This window comes from Dipodomys merriami, unplaced genomic scaffold (genome assembly GCF_024711535.1).
Source record: "Dipodomys merriami isolate MVZ:Mamm:240054 unplaced genomic scaffold, mDipMer1.0.p SCAF_458, whole genome shotgun sequence".
Taxonomy (NCBI): domain Eukaryota; kingdom Metazoa; phylum Chordata; class Mammalia; order Rodentia; family Heteromyidae; genus Dipodomys; species Dipodomys merriami.
The window spans coordinates 434,771-449,811 of NW_027206022.1; positions in this window are offsets into that span (position 1 = coordinate 434,771).

Here is a 15,041-nt window from a genome sequence, read left to right on the forward strand (position 1 = left end):
TTGGTTTCCCTCACCCTTAGTCAAATTCTCATCAAATTTCCTTTTCTAACACTCCTGCTCCTTCACAACCATTCAAGACCAAAGATACTGCAGCTCACCACCCAGGTAGTCATCCCCTATGAACCAAAAGCTTTGCTTCTGAATCTCACTCACTTCCACCATCACCAAGAAGCAATTTTCCTCTTCACAGGATAGCAGTCCTGGCATACTCCTTATTTCCTCATACCTGCATAGCCCTTGTTTCAATGAAAATGAGACCTCATTTTCTACATTTCTCATTTTCTTTTTCTGTTTAAGAATGACTTCTACAAAGTAAAAGAAAATTGCTCACTTTAACTATACTGGGACAGCCAAATCAGTTTGTTTCCATGTAAATTCTTGATTGTCATGTCCTTAAGACAAAGGATCACCTAGTTCTCTGCCACACATGACTCAGGGAACTAGGAACATTATTGCTCAGTACAGCTCATTAAACTTACCAAGTGGACTCTGGCTACAAAACCACCATGCAAGATGCTTTATCTCACCTGTGAGATTCTTGTCTGAGGCTTCTCTTATCCATGGTTCTGCACCTTGCTCCAGCTTGGCAATCAATTTAGGTTTAGGAACACAGTGTCCTGTTATTAACAAGTGGAGAAGAACTATTGGTAGGCTGGGTCATCATTACTGTAAGGTCTTAGACATCATGTTCACAAACTTGCTCCTAAACCTTGTTTCTCATTTCTTACCAACTTCCTGGTTGATATTCCCCAGCTTTCAACTTATTTTGCCAATTGGGTGGCTTGAACTCAGCTCTTTTGCTCAAAGCTAGCATTCTGCTAGTTTTAGTCCCAGCTACATTTGTAGATTGTGAGGGGATTTGGAGATAAAAGCCTCATGGTCACTTTTCTGTAGTTGCTGGCTTAAAACCAAAATCCTCACATTTCTGCCTCCAGAGAAGCTAAGATTACAGGTGTTAGCCACTGCACCCAGGATCAGGGTTGATTACAAATAACCACTTTCAACTAGTGATTTTCAGATCATACTTCAAATAGTGATGTACTTTCTATTCTAGAGTATATTTGCACCTACAAAAATCACCCCAAGTTTAGGAAGACAGTCTTCTTTCTATTAGTGGAATGCAGTTTAGATTTTGGGTCCAAGTGCTGATTGGGTTTCTTGATGAATGGGAATAAAATTGTCTCCAATTACATAATGAAGTGGAAAAAATGGACAGGAATTTTATATTCCCACGGACTGGAATCGTCTACCGAAACAACATAAATATTTATATATCTACTTAGAAAAGAAAACAGCCTTTGATCTCGCATGTTCAAATGACTTTTGCTCACCTAAAGACAAGAGGTTGCTGTAGGTCTCCAGCATTACATCTTTATGCAGGGTCCTCTGAGCATGATCCAGGTCTTGCCACTCCTCCCAGCTGAAGTCCACAGCCACATCATCAAATGACACTAGCTTCTGTAATGGCACATTTGAATCAAGTAATTAGCCCAAGTCAGGAAGGTCTGTGGGACTCATCCCCAATTAGTCACCAGGAGAAAAGCAGAACTGGTGCTATGGCTCATGTGGTAGAGCACTAGCCTTGAGGTGAAGAATTCAGGTACAGTGCTCAGGTCCAGAAATCAAACCTCACAACCAACCAATACACACACACACACACACACACACACACACACACAAGGTATCTCATAAGCAATCACAACACATTTAGGACATCACATGGAATAGATAGCACATTACTGATTCATGAAAAGTAAGTGTCCACATAAATGTTAAAGGCAGTAACAGTACTTAAGAATGTAGCTAATGATGGATTGGCCCTTATAAGATCTGATTTACTTCCCATATATAAATATCCTATGTTAACTATATTGTAGTTTAAGTGCTAAATACTGAAATATGGTCATAGATACCCTGATATTTCTTTCCTATGTATAAAAGAACTGCTAGAAGGAAGTTTTGTGAACTTGGCCTATCTTCTACAATCCACAATATAGTTGTGAGGGGCATACCATGTTCCCTGAATACATTTTCATTTAAATATGCCTTCATGGAAGGATGGAGGATGGATAGAGGCTCAAGGAACATTCAAGATGACAAAAAATGAAAAATAGGACCACGACAAGCAAGACAGAGAAAAATTAGAAGAGGGATGTAATCTAAAGATACAGAATACAAATTTACAAGTTGGAAGGAAATAAGAGTGCTAATTTGCCTGCAGAGGCTAAGAGGAGAGGTTTTGGACTCCCACACTGAACCCTATTGCAAATGATGAATGACCCAGCCAGCCATGCTTGGCAATAGCAGAGGTGAATGCTGACTAAGACACCAAAGGGAAATATATATGTGAAGAATTGAAAGAAAATAACATTCAATTCACAATCCATTGGGCAGAGGAAGTCTACTAAAAATGTAGATTGAAGATATGGTCAGGGAAAGAGAGTTGATTAATTACACATCTGCATTTTACGAGTGTTACAAGAGAAGTGCTTCAAGAGAAGAGCAAAATGAGTGCACATACATATACACGTAGGACAGAGAAACTAAAATGGTAAATGTGTAGGTAAGTATAAAGGTATATATTGGTCATATATTTTATGTAATATTTCTGTAATAGTTTGTTGAAGTAAAACTTATAGCACCATATGATTCACAATGCATGAAGATCCAATATATAAACTCATCACTTTTTTAAAAGAAATGTATGTAGAATACTCATATGCATAAATAAATATTGCAATTACAAGGCAAATCGGAAGGCCTCAGTTCAAAGAATTAATTGTACCAAAAAACAGGGTACTAGATTTAGGGCTGGGAATGTGGCTTACTCCAGAGCGCTAGTCTAGAGTGCACGGGTTCAATTATTCAATGCCATGTGAACAGAAAAACTAGAAATGGGGAAAACGATTGAAGACACTTTAAGAAAAATCTACAAATAATTCCTTGAAATATACAAAGCTCAGTATCAATAGTCAGGAGAAGAATTCTAATCAAAATTCTATAGAAATAACTACTTTATATATGTTACTATGGACAGTTTTAAATAAAAACAACAAATATCCTTCCAAAGTCTAACAAAGGCTGGGAAGGATGTGAATTCAATTTGAACCTTGCTGCATGTCTGGCAGGAATGTGAAACAATCAAAGATGGTATGGACAGAGCTAAAAAGAACTAAATAGAGAATTACATAGGAATATGGTCCAGCACTTCTATTTCTAGATTTGTACCCAGCAGAAGAGAAAGCAGGGACGAGAAGTAGTATTAGAGAATCACTTCAGAGCAAATACTGACAAGAACCAAAAGACAGACACAGGTAAAATAATAGATAAAGACATTGAAAAGGAAGACAAGTTTGCTACATTTTATAGCAGGGTTGATCTTTGAATACATTAAGCTAAGTAAAATACAGCAGTCATAAAAGCACAGCCATGGTATGATTTCCCTGACTGAGCTTTCAAGGATCAACAAAGTCATAGAGCCAAAAAGTAAGATGGTTCCAGAGACTGGGGTAGAGAGGAAAAGGAGCTGCCTATTAATGATTATACAGCTTCATACATGGAAAATGAAACATGCTGTACATGGATGGAAGAGATGGCTGCAGAACAGCCATATGAACTATCAGTGAACTCTGAATTGAAAATGGGTAATGTAGCCACACAGGATGGAACATACCTAAACACCCTGACCTTGGGAAATTCAAAAAGGATGACCAGCCAGGCTAGCTTCCATAACAATTTCAAGAGCATGCTGGACTACATATCAAGACCTGTCTTCAAAAGTAATAGGGAATGATTTGTATTGACAAAGCTCATAAAATTCACAAACTTTATAGACCATGACAATGACAATTTGCCTTGAAGGTGAAAATGTGTTTTTGACTTCAACTAAGCATCTCTGTTCCACAATACTGTGACATATGTGAAATTTAAATAATCACTTTCTCTCAATGTAAACAACAAAAAAAGAAAATTCAGAGAAGGGGTGGTTTAGGAGCAATGGGTGACAGACATCTTCTATTCACATATTGTTTTGTAGAATGGCAACTTCTTTGTACAACTACTTAAACCTAATAATAAAATAAATTGTTTGAAAAAAGGAATATGGAAAAATCAAATTTTAGACTCTCTGAATAGGATCAGAGATATAGGTGCCATGTGTGTCTATTTTCCAGTTAAAATAACAAATTAAAATTTAAGAACAAACGTTAAGCCACATTTTAGCTGGAAACATACAGCTACAAATAGCATTAGTAACAAACACACATAGACCAAAAATGCAAAGTATTCCTTTTTTTTTTTTTTTTTAATCGGTTGTGTGGCTTGAACTCTAGGCTTGGGCACTCTCCCTCAGGTCTTCAACTAAAGCCTAATGCTCCACCACTTGATCCACTGTGCCACTTCCGGTGTTCTGAGTGATTTATTGGAGATAAGTGTCTCATGGACTTTCCTGTCCAGGCTGGCTTTGAACCAGGATCCTCAGCTCTCAACCTCCTGAGTAGCTAGGATGACAGGTGTGGGCCACCGGAACCTGAAGAAAAATGCAAATTACTCTAATCTGTGCATCTTAATTTTAGTTTTTGTATATCTTTTCACTGACTATTTTTCAAGTGTATCTCATATTGCTGAATCAGTTCTCTAGGAAGCTTCCCAAGGATATTTCTTGCTGTTCTTTTTGATGGGCTTATAATGTACTATATGATTTTTTTTTTTTGTTTCTTTGTATGTTCTTCTGCCATGGCATAAACCTTGTTATCACTCTCTTTGATTCTGGTGTCTTGCATCTTGTATATACATTTTTTTAATTGAGGAGGGGAACAGAAATTATAAAATGCTAAAATAAGAATACAGGATGGGCCATTGTAACAATGACTTGTACAAGGAACTATGTTGAAAAGGAACCTAACCTGACCTGCTAGGCTCAGCTCCACACAAAGGGAAGTCTCCCAGCCAGGGCTCCAGCCCCAGGAGTGGCTTTCTTCACTGGGTAAACAGAGAAAGAGGCTGCCCCTCCCTATAACAGCCTTGACAATCAATTGAAATTCAGTAAACATAAACCCTGAGAATGGCTTCAGGCTGGGCTCTGAGAGTCTCTCAGAAGCTAGTCCCTCAGGGAAAAGCTACTGTTTGCTGAAAGGCCTCAACTCTATCCAGAACCTAGCCTCTTCACAGCATCTCCACACTAGAGGAAACAGCCAACTCCATCTTTTGTGATACTCAGAACAGATCTCCCTCCCATTAAATTGCCCTGGGAGAAGGATCACAAACTCCTGTGTAAAGTAGAGCAGTTTTCTGCCTGCTCAAACAAATTGACCTAAGAAACCAACCAAGCCACAGGAAAATCAAATACTGCAAGCGGATCAGAGACTGTAACAAGAGACTGGTTAAGGACACAAGGGATCTTCCCATAACCTTCCCCCACAAAAAAATCAAATAGTCTTTTTTTGTACCTTTCATAAAAGTTTTTTTCTAAAACTTTAATTTCATGTTTTTATTGTGAAAATACTGCACAGATGGGTTACAATTACATGGGCAAGATAATGAATACATTTCTTATCAAGCATTGTAGCCTCCTCCTTTGTTTCCCCTTCCCATCCCTTCCCAGCCTCCCCTGGCGCCCCCACACAATCCTCCCCCGCACCAAATTTGAAAAGTTTGTCTAAAACTTTCTTCAATTTTTAACTTAAAAAATTGTTTTGTATTAACTTTTTTTTCCCCTCCTCTTATAATTTTTATTTTAGGGGTATAAGTTTGTGTGCTTTTTTTTCTTTAAATAAAATTTTTTTTGTTTAGCTCTACTGACCTTTTGATCCTTTTTTTCTTTCATTCCCATTCTTTTCACCTTTTCTTCTCTTTCATTTTTCTTTGCGTGACAATTGCTCTTCTGCTTATCCTGATATACCCTTAGTCGATTACTAGACCTAATACCCCATTGTGTACAACTTAATCCAGAAATTTATTACTGAATTCAAAACCTCTTAGACTTGAATTCCTTAATAGCAGTACTCTTTATACCTATATAATATTTTAAGCTTTTTAAAAACATTTTTTCATGTCTCTTTAGCCCTCCACTTCTATCATTCTATCCACCTTCTTCTTGGAAATTATGTTTTGAAATTTGAAGTCAGTGTTTCACTGTTTAATTTTTAATTTTTATTTTCCTGTTTTTTCTTGTCTCTTTGTTTCTTTCTCTTTCTCCTTTTTTAAGCTCTCTTACTTTCATTCTATCCAATCTATTTCCCACTTTGAGATTAGGACTTAGTTAATTCTAGCTCTGCCTTTCCACATCCCTCTATTCCTATTTTTACCCACATCTCTCAATAAACCTAATAATTTCTGGTTTGTCAAATTCTTCTTTGCGCTTCTTAGCCCATGAATACACAGTTGTTTGATGTTGAATAGTATATCTGTTGAACTAGATTGTATCTGCAGACTTTTGACTGTGCAACTACAGACTTTGGATGATGCTGGCCTTAAGATAGTGTTCTAGCATAAAACTGGAGTTACTTTCATCTCTAATGGGCAGAGCAAGCCGGAAAAACACAAGAAAAATGGCAAGTCCAGGCATCTCAACTCCCACTAAGGATAATCAGCTGACAGACCAGATAATGAATAATCCAGAGGGGAGTTCCCAAATAGCTCTACAAACACTGCTTGTAAACATTGTAAATGAAAAGACTGAAAACCTTCAAAGGACTCTGTGAGCATGATACGGAGAGAGAGGAGACAAACCAAAGGTTAATACAGGAATATCATGAGCTTGAGGAAGCTACTCAAAAATTGATACAGGAATTGGTTGAACACCTTGAGAACACTCAAAGAGAAATAAAGGAATCCATGAGCTGGCAGAGATCAGTCAAAGGGAAAGAGGAATGGCATGAGCAGGCTGAGAACACTCAAGGAGAACTACAGGAATTGGATGAACTTGAGGAAGCTAAGCAAAGAGTAATACAGGAATTGAGAGATAAGGATGAGCATACACAAAGATCACTAAATGCATTCATGGAATCCATTAACAGAGGACTGAAAGAAGTAAAGGAGACCACAATGGGAATGCTGAATGGAACCCAACAGAAGGAATGATAGCCCACAGAAACCATAACCAATCACCTAAGTGATTTGTGAATAAACAATACCAAATTAAGGAAGTCCAGTGCTTCATACACGATCTAAAACAAAGTTCCAACAAAGAATTTGAAGCCATCAAAGCTGACCAATTAGAAGGAAAAGAAATAAAAAAACAAAGTAGAAAAATCTTGACAGTAGGTTAGACCATTCAGAAGATCAAATCTTAGGGACTGAAGACAACCTAGATATTACAGAGAAAGAACATATAACCATCCAAGACAAATCTAAGAAATATGATAGATCTATTCAACACTTGGAAGACACCATCAGAAGGCCCAATTGGAGGAGAATAGGTGTAGAGGAGAACCTAGAGACAGTAGTTAATGGTCTAGAAAATTTGTTTAACAGGATCCTAGCAGAGAACTCCCAAACATGCAAAAAGATAGGCCTATTCAGATACAAGAAGCAAACGGCCCCCATAAACAGGCTGCAGTTGCAATCCTAATACCAGGTAAAATAGACTTCAAAGTAAAATTTGTGAGAAGAGATAACGAAGGTTGCTACATACTAATTAAGGGATCTGTCCTTCAGGAGGATATTACAATTCTAAATATCTATTCACCAAACAACGGAGCACCCAAATTTATCCAAGAAACACTACTTTCCCTCAAATCCCACATAGATTCAAAGACAGTAATTGTTGGGCACTTTAACACACCACTCTCCCCACTGGATAGATCAACTCGGCAAAAACTCAACAGGGAAACCTAACAGATCCTAACAACTGCATAGATCAACTAGATTTAACAGACATCTACCAAATATTTCACGCAACAGCATCAGAATACATGTTTTCCTCAGAAGCACATAGAACATTTTCCAAAATAGACCACATTTTAGACCACAAAGCAAACTTGTCCAAATTCAGAAACATTGAAGTAATACCTTGCATTCTCTTAGACCAGAAGGGAATAAAATCAGAACTCCACACCAAAAGCAACCAAAGAAAGTCCTGTAATACATGGAGGCTGAACAACACACTGCTGAATCACGAGTGGGTCACGGAAGAGATTAGAAAGAACATTCAAATATTCATGATATTCAACCAAAATGAACACACAAATTACCAGCTCCTCTGGGACACAGCAAAGGCAGTACGCAGGGGCAAGTTTAGAGATCTGAGTTCCTACATCAACAAATTGCAGAGATCTGAAATCAACAATTTAATGAGACATCTGAGTCTCCTTGTAAAAGAGCAGCAAGATAAACCCCAATCCAGTAGACAGAAAGAAATAATAAAAATTAAATCAGAATTACATGAATTACAATCCAAATAAAGTATAGAAAGAATCAACAAAACAAAGAGTTGGTTCTTCGAAAAAATTAACAATATTAACAGACCCTTAGCAAATCTTCTTAGAAAAAGAAGAGAACACACCCAAATAAATAAACTCAGAGATGAGAATGGAAACATCACCACAGAAACAACCAAGATTCAGAACATTACAAAGGAATACTTCTGAAACATTTATGATAAGTTTGAGAACTTGGCAGAAATGGACCTTTTCCTAGCAAATATTGACTTGTCGAAACTAAACCAAGATGAGTTAAACCATCTAAACAGGCCCATAACAAGCATTAAAATAGAAACATCTAAGAAAAGTCCAGGACCAGATGGTTTTACAGCGGAATTCTACAAGGCCTTCTAAGCAGAGCTCACACCAATACTCCTCCAACTCTTCAATGAAATTCAAAGAGAAAGTTCACTACCGAACTCACCCAATGAAGCCCTCATAACCCTCATCTCAAAACGAGGCAGGGACTCATCAAAGAAAGAGAACTTAGAGACCCATTTCCTTGATGAACATTGATTCAAAACTTCTGAACAAAATTTTGGCCAACTGACTTCAACAATTCATCCAAAAAATCATACAACACAATGAAATAGGATTCCTTTCAGGGTTGCAAAGCTGGTTCAATATATGCAAATCAACTAATATAATTCATCACATCAACCGGAGCAAGAATAAGAACCACATGGTTATCTAAATAGATGCAGAAAAAGCATTGGACAAGATCCAACACCCCTTTATGATGAAGGTTGTGTAAAAATTAGGAATCCATGGAACATTCCTCAATACAATAAGGCTGTATATGACAAACCTACAGCCAGCATTATACTCAATGGTGAAAAACGAAAGCCATTTCCTCAACTCAGGAACGAGACAAGGATGTCCACTATTTGCACTTATCTTCAATCTAGTATTAGAATGCCTAGCTACTGCAATAAGACAAGATGCAAACATAAAGGGGATTCAAATAGGGAAAGAAGAAATAAAACTCTCCCTCTTTGCAGATGACATGATCTTATATTTAAAGAATCCCACAAACTGCACTCCCAAATTACTCAAGTTGATTCAAAAGTTAGGTGAAGTATCAGGGTATAAAATTAACCCTCAAAAACCAATGGCTTTTTTGTATGCCAACAATGAGAAAAGTGTGGCTGAATTTAGGAAAGCAACTCTATTCGTAATAGCCCCCCAAAAATAAAATACCTAGGAATTAACTTAACCAAAGAAGTGAAGGGCCTCTATGATGAAAACTGAAAAACTTGAAAAAGGAAATCAAAACAGAACTTAGAAAGTGGCGAAAACTCCCATGCTCCTGGATTGGAAAGATCAACATGGTGAAAATGGCAATACTTCCCAAGGCGATCTACAAATTCAATGCGATACCAATAAGTATTTCAACTTCCTTCTTCAAGGAAATAGAAGAGGCAATCCAAAAATCCGTATGCAACAATAAAAGACCCCGATAGCAAAAATGATCCTCAATGGAAAGAACACAGCTGGAGGAATAACAATACCAAATTTCAAACTCTTCTACAATGCTATAGTAATCACAACATCTTCTTACTGGCACAAGAACAGACTTCAGGACCAATGGAATAGATTGAAAATCCAGAAATGAACCTACAGACCTATAGCCATTTAATCTTGGATAAGGGAGCAAAAAAAGAAAAAAAAAGAATGGAAGAAAGACAGCCTCTTCAGTAAATGGTGCTGGCAAAATTGGTTAACTACTTGTAGAAAACTAAAGCTGGATCCTTATATATCACCCTGCACCAGAAGCAATTCCAAATGAATCAAAGCCCGCAGTGTCAAGGCAGACACTCTATAAACCATACAGGATGGAATAGGAGAAACCATAAGTCTCCATGGCATAGGCCAAAATTTAAAAATAGAAATCCAGAAACAAAAAAATCATAGAAAGGTTGGATAAATGGGATTGCATGAAATTGCAGCACTTCTGCATGGCAAAGGCCATAGCTAGCAAGATCAATATAAAGCACAGGGATAGGAAGAAGATCTTCACTAGCCATACAATGGATAAGAATCTCATATCTAAAATATACCTGGCGCTCAAAAAATTAAATCCTCCAACAACAAATCTTCATAGAAACAACTGCCCAATAAATAAGTGGGCTAAAACTTAAAGAGAAACTTCTCTGAAGAGGAAAGAAGGATGGCCAATAGACACATGAAGAAATGCTCAACTTCTCTAGACATAAAAGAAATGCAAATCAGGGGCTGGCAACATAGCTCAGTGGTAAAGCGCTTGCCTTGCATGCCTGATGACCTGGGTTCAATTCTTCAGCACCACATAAGCAAAAGAAAAAAGTCAGAAGTGGTGCTGTGGCCCAAGTGGTAGAACGCTAGCCTTAAGCTGAAGAGCTGAGGGACAGTTCAGGCCCCACAACCTGACCGCAGAAAAAAAAAAAAAAAGAAATGTAAATGAAAACAACATTGAGATACTACCTCACCCCAGTTAGAATGGCAAAAATCAAGAACTCTAATTAAACAACATATGCTGGAGGGGATGGGGACAGAAGGGAACATTACTGCATTAGTGGTGGGAGTGTAAAGTTGTTCAACCACTTTGGAAAGCAGTATGGAGGTTCCTGAAAGAACTCCACATAGAGCTCCCCTATGACCCAACAATCCCACTTTGGGGCATTTACCCAAATGTTCACAAACAAGACCACACTAAAACTACCCTCACGACTATGTTTCTTGCAGCCTTATTTACCATAGCTAGGATATGGAACCAACCCAGATGCCCCTCAGTAGATTATGGATCAAGAAAATGTGGTAAACATGGGTGAGGAGAGGATGGAAAGGGATGAGAAGGAGAAACAAAGGAGAAGGCTATAATGCTTGATAAGAAATGTACCCATTATCTTGCCCATGTAATTGTAACCCCTCTGTACAGTATTTTCACACACACCAAAAAAGAATAACATAGGAAAGGTCTCTCACAAACTCTGTTTGGCTCTAAATGTAATATTAATCGAGATTTTTAATTTTTTTTTTTTTGATGTACTCATGGTAACATTCCTTGTGTGAACCCAAATGAAGATGCTTAGTTGAAGGAATTCGGGGCACAACTGGCAGTGAGCTTTAGGACCCCTACTTCCTCCCTATCTCTCTGTCTGTGCTTTTGTGTTTTTCTAATTTTCTTTAGCTCTGGACTCTTCATAGAAGTACCTCGGCTTACATTTAGCAACATGTTTCCTTCATAATGGGTAAAAACATGTTAATTCTAAGAGTCATGTCAATAAAGGAAAAGTGATCAGTAAGAAAAACTAGTTCTAGTTGGGCACTGGTGACTCATGCCTGGAATCCTAGCTACTGAGGAGGCTTAGATCTGAGGATCACGCTTCAAAGCCGGCTCGGACAGAGAAGTCCCTTAGACGCATAGCTCTAATAAACAACCAAAAACTGGACGAGGGACTGTGACTCAAGTGGTAGAGTACTCGCCTTGAGCTGAAGAAGTGAGAGACAGTACCCAGGTCCAAGAATTCAAGCCCTACAATGGACAAAAAAACAAAGAAAACAGAAATACTAGCTCCCAGATACAGCATTTGAAGCAAAGAAAAAAGCAAGAGACAGAGGGAGGGAGGAGGGTCTGAGAGAAACAATGAGAAAGAGAGAGAGAAAAACAGATGAAATCAAAGAGAAGAGAGAAAGAAAGCTAGAGAGCAAGAAACAGAGAATGAATAGACAAAATACAGACAAAAATCTAGTCAGGAGTTCTTTGAGAAACATGGAGGGATTTCTAGAAAGGATATACACTATATAATGAAATATAGCCTAAGTTTCAAGTAGAAAAAGCCTATGAAGCAGTCGAAGAACTAGTAATTTAAGTACACATATGTTACTCAGTACACTTCAATAGTTGAAGGTATATGTGACTACAGTTTTCAGAAAGTATAGTAAAAATTTCATTAGGACAGTTTAATGTTATTCATGGGGATGTGATCTCTGACCAGTTGCTTCCATGAGCAGTCACCTCCTCGGTGTCAGTGAATCCCTTAACAATTTTGACTACTTCTACCAACATCAGAACAACTAGAAACAAACTGAAGTAATCTACTCATTTTAGCCAGAATGTCAGATTAATAATGTGCAAAACCTACAAGCCATCTTTATCTGATTTAGGAGCATGTTCCTCAAGTTGAATCTGTTTTTCTGTTTTTCAATCTTGTCCACTATTAGGTTCAAAAAATGGAATGTAAAACAGAGAAATCAAAAGCAACTTACCACAGATCCTTTCATTCTTTCTTGCTGTTGACAATGGACAGAAGATTCTGGAAGCATGGCTGGGAGAAAAGGCAAATGAGGTAGTCAGGAAAGAATCTGTGTGATTTTGCCCCAGGTTTTCCTGCTTATAACATTACCCATGGGCCGGAAAAGCATAAAGCCTTCTTATGGGAGAACAAGTATGGTTTATGTCTGAAGTAGTGCATTAATCAAACATTCCAGTAAAGATGAAGCCATAGTCGATTAATTGGTAGATAGATAGAATAAAAGCAATTCATTTCTAGGTGAAGATATATTCGGTATTCCTAAAAACTAATATCCCACAAAAATAATTGAAAAATAAAAACATACCACATTTCATTAAAACTAGTTTTTACTGAAATATACTTAGGGATGCAAGAACTATTTTTTCCTTTAACCCAAAGGGATCCTAGCACTCCACTGGGCATTTGTACTCCACCTCATTCATTTCCAGATTCTCACACCAGGGAAATCATGTATAGCATAGTTCAGCATTTTTCACAAAGGTTATACAGGAAGGACATATGCAATGCATGTTTCTAGTGCTATAATGTTGGAAATGGCACATTTCCTTATATCCAAATACTCAGAGCACCCTTATGCAAGGACTTTCAATTTGCCATTTAAGCTACTTTGGCCAAATGGACATCACTAAAGATCTTATGTCAGTAATGCTCACTTTCCTGAACAGTCATATGAAGAACATTGGCCATAATGCTGAAGGTACAGGGCCTAATAAGATGAACATAAAATACTGGGTCATAGGAGAGACACAATTCCAATCAACCATCCTCAGGGAAGGATTTAGAAGATTAAAGTCTTATCTGAGATTTAAACAATATTAACACAAAATAGCAAGTTAAGGGCTCCCCAAAATGTAGATCCATAAAAATTAAATAGCTATTTGATTTGGCTGGTACTTGTGGTTGGTTTCTTACACAGGAAATGCTGTTATCCACAGATCATTTGTTTCTTTGCACAATTATGTAGAATTGCGTTTAAATTATATTATTAGATTATATATTAACTTAATTTTCTATATTATTAAATGATCTATCAAGTGTTTGGGAATGCATGTTTAGGCAATCTCTCTCATTTTAAGTAATGTAAAATAGCCTCATTAGCATATGGAGAAGTTGCTGTTTCTCAGAAACAAATATAGTGCAGAATATCCCTAACATTTTAAAGTTGCAGAAGCCATAGGATATGAAGAGGATAAAAATAGGTTCAATATGTATCTATACGATATTTTAAAGGACTGTTTATGATTCACTGACTTCAAATACCAAAAAGAATTTTCTATGTAAAATAATACTTCTTTGAGCAGATTTTAACACAACGGATAACACAAGCTAAATCTTCAGGACAGGTTATATCTATGCATCATATATCCTTGAGCAATATACATTACCTCCAACTTTTTTCTATATATTTTTCATAGAAGTCCAAGTTTCTAGATCAACACTTCCTGAACGGCCAGGAAAAACTTAACATGTTACAAGTAGCTTCAGGAAATCCACTGATGAGACATCTGGATTAAGTCTGAGGGATCCCATACTAGAAATGAGAGTGGGAAGAGGTTGAATCAATCAGTGGGAATAGGCTTAGGGATCTAGTACATAGAGAGACACTTTCAGATGTGACATTTATCCCTCCAGCCCAAACCACAGTCTCATGCCCCCTCTGATTACTAGGCTTCGGCTTAATCCTCAGGCCAGATGCGTCCCTCCTGAAAGAGGGTCTAAACCTTCCAACAGAACCAAGTGATTTGAGAAGAGTTGGCGGGAAGAGTATCACCTCAATCTTGTGCTCTGGGAAGGAGATTCCACAAGCTGGATCCAAACCCGTGTGAACTCCAGCCCAGAGTGCTAAGAAGGCTGCCAAGCAGGGGCAGAGCAGAGACACCTCTAACAGAAACAACACAGAAGCCCAAAAGGCAACTGCCATGGAAGGAGACTCAACCCTGGCACACACACTTCACAAGGTCACGACAACCGTTTCCGTGCTCAGCTTACAGCTGGGCAAAGTGAATCAGGTGGCGTGGGTGCCGGCAGCATCTCTCAGTCGTGGCGTTCACACGCACAGCTCCCGGCTCTCCTAGTCTGGAGAGCCGCCCAGCTTGCTCTTCGGGTTCCGGGAGCCAGTGTCCGGCTTCTGGAGGCTCGCGGGCCAATGGCAGCACAAGCACTTGAACCCCAAACAAATCACCAAGCCCAGACAGGAGGCACACGTGGGGCTGACTCCGGTCCTGCACCCAGCTTGCCGTTCATACCTGACATCGGATCCGCAGCCTGAGATTCCTTCAAGTTACAGCTCCCAAGGTCCCTGAAGAGCGGCTGGGCGCCTGCCTCG